Genomic DNA, 7750 nt, shown 5'->3' on the forward strand with positions numbered 1-7750 from the left:
TTGCCATGAAGATTTGTCCCAATTACTTTAGTTCATATTACACAATTTGGAAAAAACTGAATGCCGATGGGTCTTTTTGTGATTAGGTTGCTTATAAAAACTTTACCACGGCTATTTTGAAATATTCTGAGTGGGGGATCTAGTCTTCTTTTAAAAGAATAGATGGATTCATCATGCTCCCATGAGCTCCTGTACCCATGAAGCCAACGATAGAAATTGGCCTTATGTATTTAGAGGATAGAACTTAAAGCTCTACAAGTGGACTGGGAGTTGTGGACTGGGCAGAGAAATAGGGTTGCAATGTATTAATGCTGGTGAAATGTAAATCATCTCCATCACTGGAACTATATTCTTCAGTGCTTGATTCCCCATCACCCATAAGTTCTTCTAGGGCAAAGACAGTGTCATGATCTGCCTCACTTTGTTTAGAAAATAAGGATTCAATATTTGCATCTTTTAGGTTTAAGCGAGTGCTTTCATGATTTTGCTGGATCATCTTAGCAGCCTTTTAGGGATTTTGTGGGCATTCCTTGGCATAGTGCCCCTTTTTTCCCACAAATGTAGCACCTATCTGACTTAGATAATTTGTTTCGACCTGTTTTTTTTTTTTTTTGAAGAAGCGAAATTTTCCCTTTTTCTTTTTTACTTTTCCCATACTTGAACTTCTTTTGGTGGAACTTCTTTTTGTTTTTGTGTAATCTGTAAATGGGACTTGTCACAAATTTTTCAGAGCTTTTTTGAGTTTGTTACAAATAGTTTCCAGTTGCGCTTTTGTTCACAAAGCTTTTCTAAGGCAATCATTGAAAATTGATGAATTTCTCCAAGAGTGGTCTTCGTAAAATTTCTTCCTTTTAACTGTTCATTGATTTCTAGAACCAGCTCCTTTGGGAGAGAGGAAATATAGGCGGTTTTGAGGTTAATATCTTTTTTGCCAGAAAGCATATGAAGAAGATAGTTCATCCTCTAATAATGTCGCTCAATATTTTTTGGCTTAAGCGAGCAACATTTCCTTTCATAAAATTCTTTTCTACTTTTTGTGAGAATATTTATGGCATCTCCAAGGAACTCTTTAAGGAGAAAGCCAAGAACATCAGAGGCATTCGATAGAGAGAAGAAATGGGCTTGTTGAAATTCACTGAAAGAAGCGAACCAACAGTGAAGAGTACCCTTGAGCCTTGCTGAGAATTTTTGAAGGACAAGGGGCATGTTAATATCTTCTTTGGTGTATTTTTGAGTATCAATCCATGTACCAAATTGGTGTATTCTTTCTCTCCATTGAGAAGGAGGGATGTCATCCAGAGTGAACCATGGCCTACCACGGGGTCGGACAATTTCTACTTTAATAACAAGTTTTGTGGCATTAGTAGTTTCTGGTGTTCTAGAAGTAATTGTTTGGTTGGAACCTTAAGCCATGATAGACTGGGTATTTTTTTATAGTTTCCATCATGAGTAACTTAGTGATATCTGCTAAGTTACTTTTAGAGTCGAAATCAGAGATTTCTAGGTCTGAGGAAGAGCTAGAGGAACTTAAGGAACCTTCTTATATTGACTGGATAGTCATTTGAGGAGGAGGATCATGATCATCCATTGGTCGTTTATCCAACCACTTTTACTGAGGCGTATTTGAAGTTCATGAATAGATCATGAGTCTCTGAGTCTGTTGAGGTCTTGGAGTGGATGAAAGCTCAGTCTTTTAGAGGAAAATACAAATGATTCATTAGGAAGGGTTTCCAGGATTGCACTGGAAAGATCAGCTTCCATTATAGCAACTTCTACTTTTAGCCTCTTAAGCTTTGCCTCCTTTTGGAAAAACTCCTGAGTAAAAGTCTTTTGTTGGACCATTTCTCAAAGTCTCTTATTAACCTGGTCAAATTTGTTCTAAAACTTAGTATGGATCCTGTTAAACTGTTCCTCTAAAGAGTTTACCTTTGACTTTGTTTGAATGGTTTTGTTGACAACCACATCAACTTTTCTGTCAATGTTTTGCACTGGTATTCAAGGTATGCCAGTTCAAGACTTATTTTACATGGGTAATTAGTTTGGGCTGGCCATTAGGTTAAACAATGGGTCTTGAAGACACCTTCTGTGTAAGACCCCTTACCCGTCTATATTGTAGCCGAGCAAGACATGTTACACTCGGTGTCGGAGCACCCTATCTTATCTTACTTTATTTCTTTAAAAATTTTATTCTCATTATATTTTAATATCAATTATTTTTCTATGGAGAAACTAGCAGAGTTTCCCTGTTTCTATTACCATTTGGCGTATTTCACTATTTACCTACTTGAAATTTCAACAATATTTTCACAATAAAATCTCATCAGTTATTTTCATAATCATCTCATCACACATTCAATTCTTGCAACTCATTTGCATACATATCCATTCATACTCAATTTATGTATCAAAATTCTCAAACTTCATAATTTACATGATTTACAAGCTAATTTCATAAATTCACAATTTACATGATGTACAAATTAATTACAATACCATAATTTACATTACAATTAATAACTAATTATAAACACATAAAATAACTTTTGTGAGCCCTATCTACATGCATTGCTGAAGAGGTGACAGCTTGAACACTTCTGACACTTCTGCAGATTTGGACTCCAAAAATCCCAGTCAAATGTCCACTGGGTTTTAGCTTCAGTACCTGCGCGAAGGAAACAAATCCATCGCGCTAAGCATTTCTGCTTAGTGGTGCAATAATATAACAAGAAAATAATATATATATATATATATATATATATATATATATATATATATATATATATATATATATATATATATATAAATAAGAAAGACTGAAGTATGATTCTAAAGTATAATTTGGATCATCGGGTATCAATTAAATTTGGTATGGTATTTCTAATATCAACTATCTTATATTCTATTTTGTCCCTCTTTGGATGTGCTGAGTTTATACAGTAATAATATTCGATATATAGATTAATTCTAGGAGTATTGTATTTTCGATTCCTACAATTCTGAAAATTTCATTTGTACTACTTGATTTAGTTATGTTTCCATTGCTAAATTTTTTTTTTCTCATTTCATTCAATATTTTCTAAGGTTTTTAATTACAAATGTTCTTAAATAATTTCAATAATTTACACTGCCTAAGTAACCTATGACAGGCTGACTAAACTGGATAACGGGTTGTTGGCACTGGACACTGCGATGCCTCGGGTCGTCATACCATGGCATGCTGAACGTCAACTACGTATGCAGTCAGTATGGCTAAAAAGCCATGATAACATATAATCGGGCATAAAGCCATGATTGCAGGCATAAAGCCATGATTGCGGGCACAAAGCCTTACGCAGTACTGCTAAAACAATACCCTATTGGCATGCCAATCTATCCAATCTGACACATGTGTCTAGGCAATACATGAGCACATAAGTACCATTAAATATTAATATGTTTTGTTTTATTATTTTATTATTTCACGATAAATTTCAATTATAATTTATAACATTTCAATTCTATTCGTAACAAAAATATAAATTTTTAGAATACAATTTTACATAAATTATGCATTTATCATAATTTATACATTCATTTATTATATCATTTGTGTTGATCATAATTCACAACAATGGTTCTCATGTACCATTGTACTCAAAACATTCTTTTTGTTTCTCATATGCCATTAATTATGTAAGGTATTAATTTCTAGTTACAAAAAAGGCATAGGGCTAGTTTCAAGCTATTCCAATGTAGATATAAGTACTAAAAAATGTAGGCAGCTTGGAATGGAGGACTAGGAGGGAGTATTGCCTGGATCCCCTAGTCAAGAACAGCCTATTTTAAGGCTAATTATGGGTAGTGTTGAGGACCCAGCTTTAGGATTGAACAACCTCTCACAAAGTGGAAATGTTTTATAAGATATAAATTTTGTTGTTTATAGGCACAAATTGGTTTTTGAAGCTGTTATTGATGCCAATGAGGAGGGTTTTGTGAAGTCAAAAATTTAGTAAGTTTGATGTGAAAAAAACAAATTAGGTATTGTGGAAAACATGATTTTGCTGTGAAAATAAATTGGGTATTGTGGGTTTTTGTTGCAATCTGGGTTTTTTTCCTTATTCTTTTTTTTTTTATTATTTTATTTTGATTAAAAATAATAAATAATTTTTATTGTTTTAAAAATTTAAAACTTAATATTTATTACTTTGAGATTCAAAATATTATTATTTTAATTTTTTTGGGCAAAAAAATTGGACTTATTTTGACTTAAATACAAAGTTCTTGGTTTATTAGGCCAAAAATATTAAATTGGACTTATTTGGAATCCGATGAAAAGTTGAGGGACTTATTTGTACTTATCTCTATTTTTTTATATTGACCAAATGCATTAGAGTAAAACTTACCCACATCAAGATTTATACACTTAACCAATTAACAAATGTCATTTTTAACAAAAATTATGGTAGGTGCTACTTATAAATACATGATAGTAATTTTTTATTGGTTGGTGTATAAATACCATACTATATGTAAGAATTTTCCATTTATTAGAAATCAATACTTTTTTTTTTTAAATTTCCAAGTATTAAAAAAAAATTATATACTTTATGAAAAAAATGCACAACCATGTTCTTGGAGTTTTTTTTTTTTTTTATTCGATTAAACTCATAAGTTTTCATTTGAATCAATTGAGCTCAATTATTACAGAGATGGTCTTGTGGGTTCACTGACAAGCCCAAGTAAAGATAATTCTAGCCACGGTAGGTTTCGGTATCAAATTGACAAATTTGATTTGTATATTTGAAGATCTTCAATAAAACTGTAAGATTCTATTAATTTCAGTTTCGATTCAAGTTTTTATTTGTTTTATTGATTTGATTTAAACCAATCCAATAGTTAAATTTTTATTAGTTTCTTAAGGAAAAAAAATGCCAACTCGAACTACCAAGTCTAATTTTGATTCGGTTAAAGAAAGAGAGAACGATTCCAACCCAAGTTGAACTCATAAACTTTCATTTTGGTCTGAGTCCCCGGTTAGATGAATCAAATTGTGAAGCCTGAATGAAGAGGAGTCCCGTTATAGAATTAGAACAAATAACAATTTTGAAAAATACTCTTAATTTATCTATGCATATTCAATCACCTCATTTATATGAGGAATTATTAGGTGCACCCGATGCACATACACCTTCTCTCACAATCATGTGGAACCCACTTCCTATATAATAGGAAGGACCCACTTTCTGTGAGAGAGGGAGCACTATTTTTTAGTGCACCGGGTGCACCTAATAATTAGCCCATTTATATAGACTCCTTTGTAATCGTAATTCCACAATAACATATATATTACAAGAATACCCATTACTACTTGTGTACACTTGGAGCATTTCACCAAATGAATGAATAATTACAATGTATTAAGAATATTTTACACTTAGCCAAATGATTGTATTCTTGAATAACTTGCATTTATATTATACTAGAATGATTCCCACACAATGCGACGAGATTTTTTTTTTAATAAATAAAATTATTTTCTTTCTTCTAAGAAAATTACATATATATATATATATATATATATATATATATATATATATATATATATATGTATAACTTTTAAGTCAATTGTTGAGAGTCATACAATTATGGGGTCTCTATATACATTTTGCTGCTCACAATCTAGTTGTTGAAGGATCTGCTTGCTCAAAGCTTTCAAATACTAATTCTCATTTTGCTTGGGTCAATTCCTGTAAAATATGGGAAACAATCTAATATTAATTGTCCATAAAGAACTTCAAAGAATCACATGCACCACCAAACCACATTGTTCTTCAGTTAACCAAAAACATGTCCACTGAATTCAGGATCAAAGTTGATCTTTTAATAGATCAATAATAATTAACCACCCAAAAAAATTTAATTAATGATTTTACCATATGGTATTTGTTTACCTAATGATCTCTTGTCTACAAGGTGATGCAGTGGCACCAAAATGTTTTACAGCCTAAAAAGAAAGGGAAGGGATTTGAGGTGCATCCTGGTCTTGGATGCCGAAAATTTAATCGGAGATGGTTTTTAAAAGCATAACTAATAAACATTTGACAAAAAGAATGGGATGCCAATAGTCAAAATAAACATACATCTAAGCACAACTGCTGCAGCAGTATCCAAAATGGTGCCTCCCCAGAGAAAGAGACGATCTATCACCATTTTTGCTTTTATGCCTGCAAATTAGGGGGCAGACAGAAATCATTTATAGACAAATGAACATTAAGCGAATACCTTTCACAGTTAATGAAACATATGAGGAAGATATGAAAATTACAAAAAAAAAAAAAAAAAATTATAACTTACCTGCTAAAATTGATCCATAGAAATAGACATTTGCTTTGCTGAAATTGATCCAGAGAACTGTAACTTACCTGCTGAAATTGATCCATATAAATAGGATTGTCATTAAGATAAGTAGTCTAGAGAGCTTTGCAGTCTTTCAACAGATTTGAAGGAATCTATGAACCAATAAACACAAAATGTCTATGAAGTCCTATGCAACTAATAAAACCTACCGTACATGTTTTTCCAAGACCTAACAATAAAAAAGATTTATAATTTGAAGATGTCACACTACGTCCCTGAACAATTAATCAGATTTTTAAATTTGACATCATCCATCAATGGCAACTGATGCTTTTGAAATATTCCTTTAGATTGATAAACCACACCTCATACACATATTATTGTCTTTAGCAGCTTTAGCAGCTTTGATTGCCCTGATATCTTCTTGATTCCAACTGATTTTTGTCTGAAAAACAACTCAACTCAACTCAACTCAACTAAGCCTTTATCCCAAAAATTTGGGGTCGGCTATATGGATTCGCTTTTTCCACTCTGAACGATTTTGGGTTAAATCCTCAGAAATGTGTAATGCTTCTAAGTCATGTTGTACTACTCTCCTCCAAGTTAATTTAGGTCTACCCCTTTTTTTCTTTCTATCCTCTAACCTAATGTGCTCTACTTGTCTAACTGGAGCCTCCGTATGTCTACGCTTCACATGACCAAACCACCTCAATCTCCCTTCTCTCAATTTATCTTCAATTGACACCACTCCTACCTTTTCTCTGATACTCTCATTACGGACTTTATCTAGTCTAGTATGGCCACTCATCCACCTTAACATTCTCATCTCTGCAACTCTTATCTTAGATGCATACGACTCTTTCAGTGCCCAACACTCACTACCATATAACATAGCCGGTCGTATGGCAGTACGGTAAAATTTTCCTTTTAATTTATTGGGAATCTTACGATCACATAAAACTCCCGTGGCACGTCTCCACTTCAACCATCCGGCTTTAATCCTATGACTAACATCCTCCTCACATCCCCCATCTACTTGAAGGACTGAGCCTAGATATTTAAAGTGATTACTTTGGGACAGTACCACCCCATTCAAACTAACTCCTTCCCTATCACCAGTTTGGCCTTCACAGAACTTACAATGCATGTATTCTGTCTTCGTTCTACTTAACTTAAAACCCTTTGACTCTAGAGTACTTCTCCAAAGTTCTAGCTTCCTATTGACTCCTTCTCGTGTCTCATCTATCAGAACAATATCATCCGCAAACATCATGCACCAAGGAATACTCTCTTGTATATGTTTCGTCAGTTCATCTAAAACTAATGTAAAAAGGTAAGGGCTTATGGCTGATCCTTGGTGTAATCCAATTGAGATCGGAAAATCACTTGTGTCCCCTCCCACTGTGCGCACAAT

The 7750-nt window shown here is 33.1% G+C and overlaps 1 long non-coding RNA gene across 2 annotated transcripts; it reads right to left on the minus strand.

The window, feature by feature from the left end:
• Positions 1 to 5583: 5583 nt before the first annotated feature.
• LOC110635750 (uncharacterized) lies at positions 5584 to 6695 on the minus strand. 2 transcript variants are annotated; one of them, XR_002491206.2, is made up of 3 exons: positions 6334 to 6695; positions 5931 to 6203; positions 5584 to 5726 (listed from the first exon to the last, which is right to left on the minus strand). It is a non-coding gene; the product is annotated as an uncharacterized LOC110635750 (long non-coding RNA). The 2 variants fall into 2 exon arrangements; XR_009147586.1 differs by lacking the exon at positions 5584 to 5726 and having other exon boundaries at positions 5895 to 6203.
• Positions 6696 to 7750: the final 1055 nt, after the last annotated feature.

The sequence above is a fragment of the Hevea brasiliensis genome, chromosome 1 (assembly GCF_030052815.1).
Source record: "Hevea brasiliensis isolate MT/VB/25A 57/8 chromosome 1, ASM3005281v1, whole genome shotgun sequence".
Taxonomy (NCBI): domain Eukaryota; kingdom Viridiplantae; phylum Streptophyta; class Magnoliopsida; order Malpighiales; family Euphorbiaceae; genus Hevea; species Hevea brasiliensis.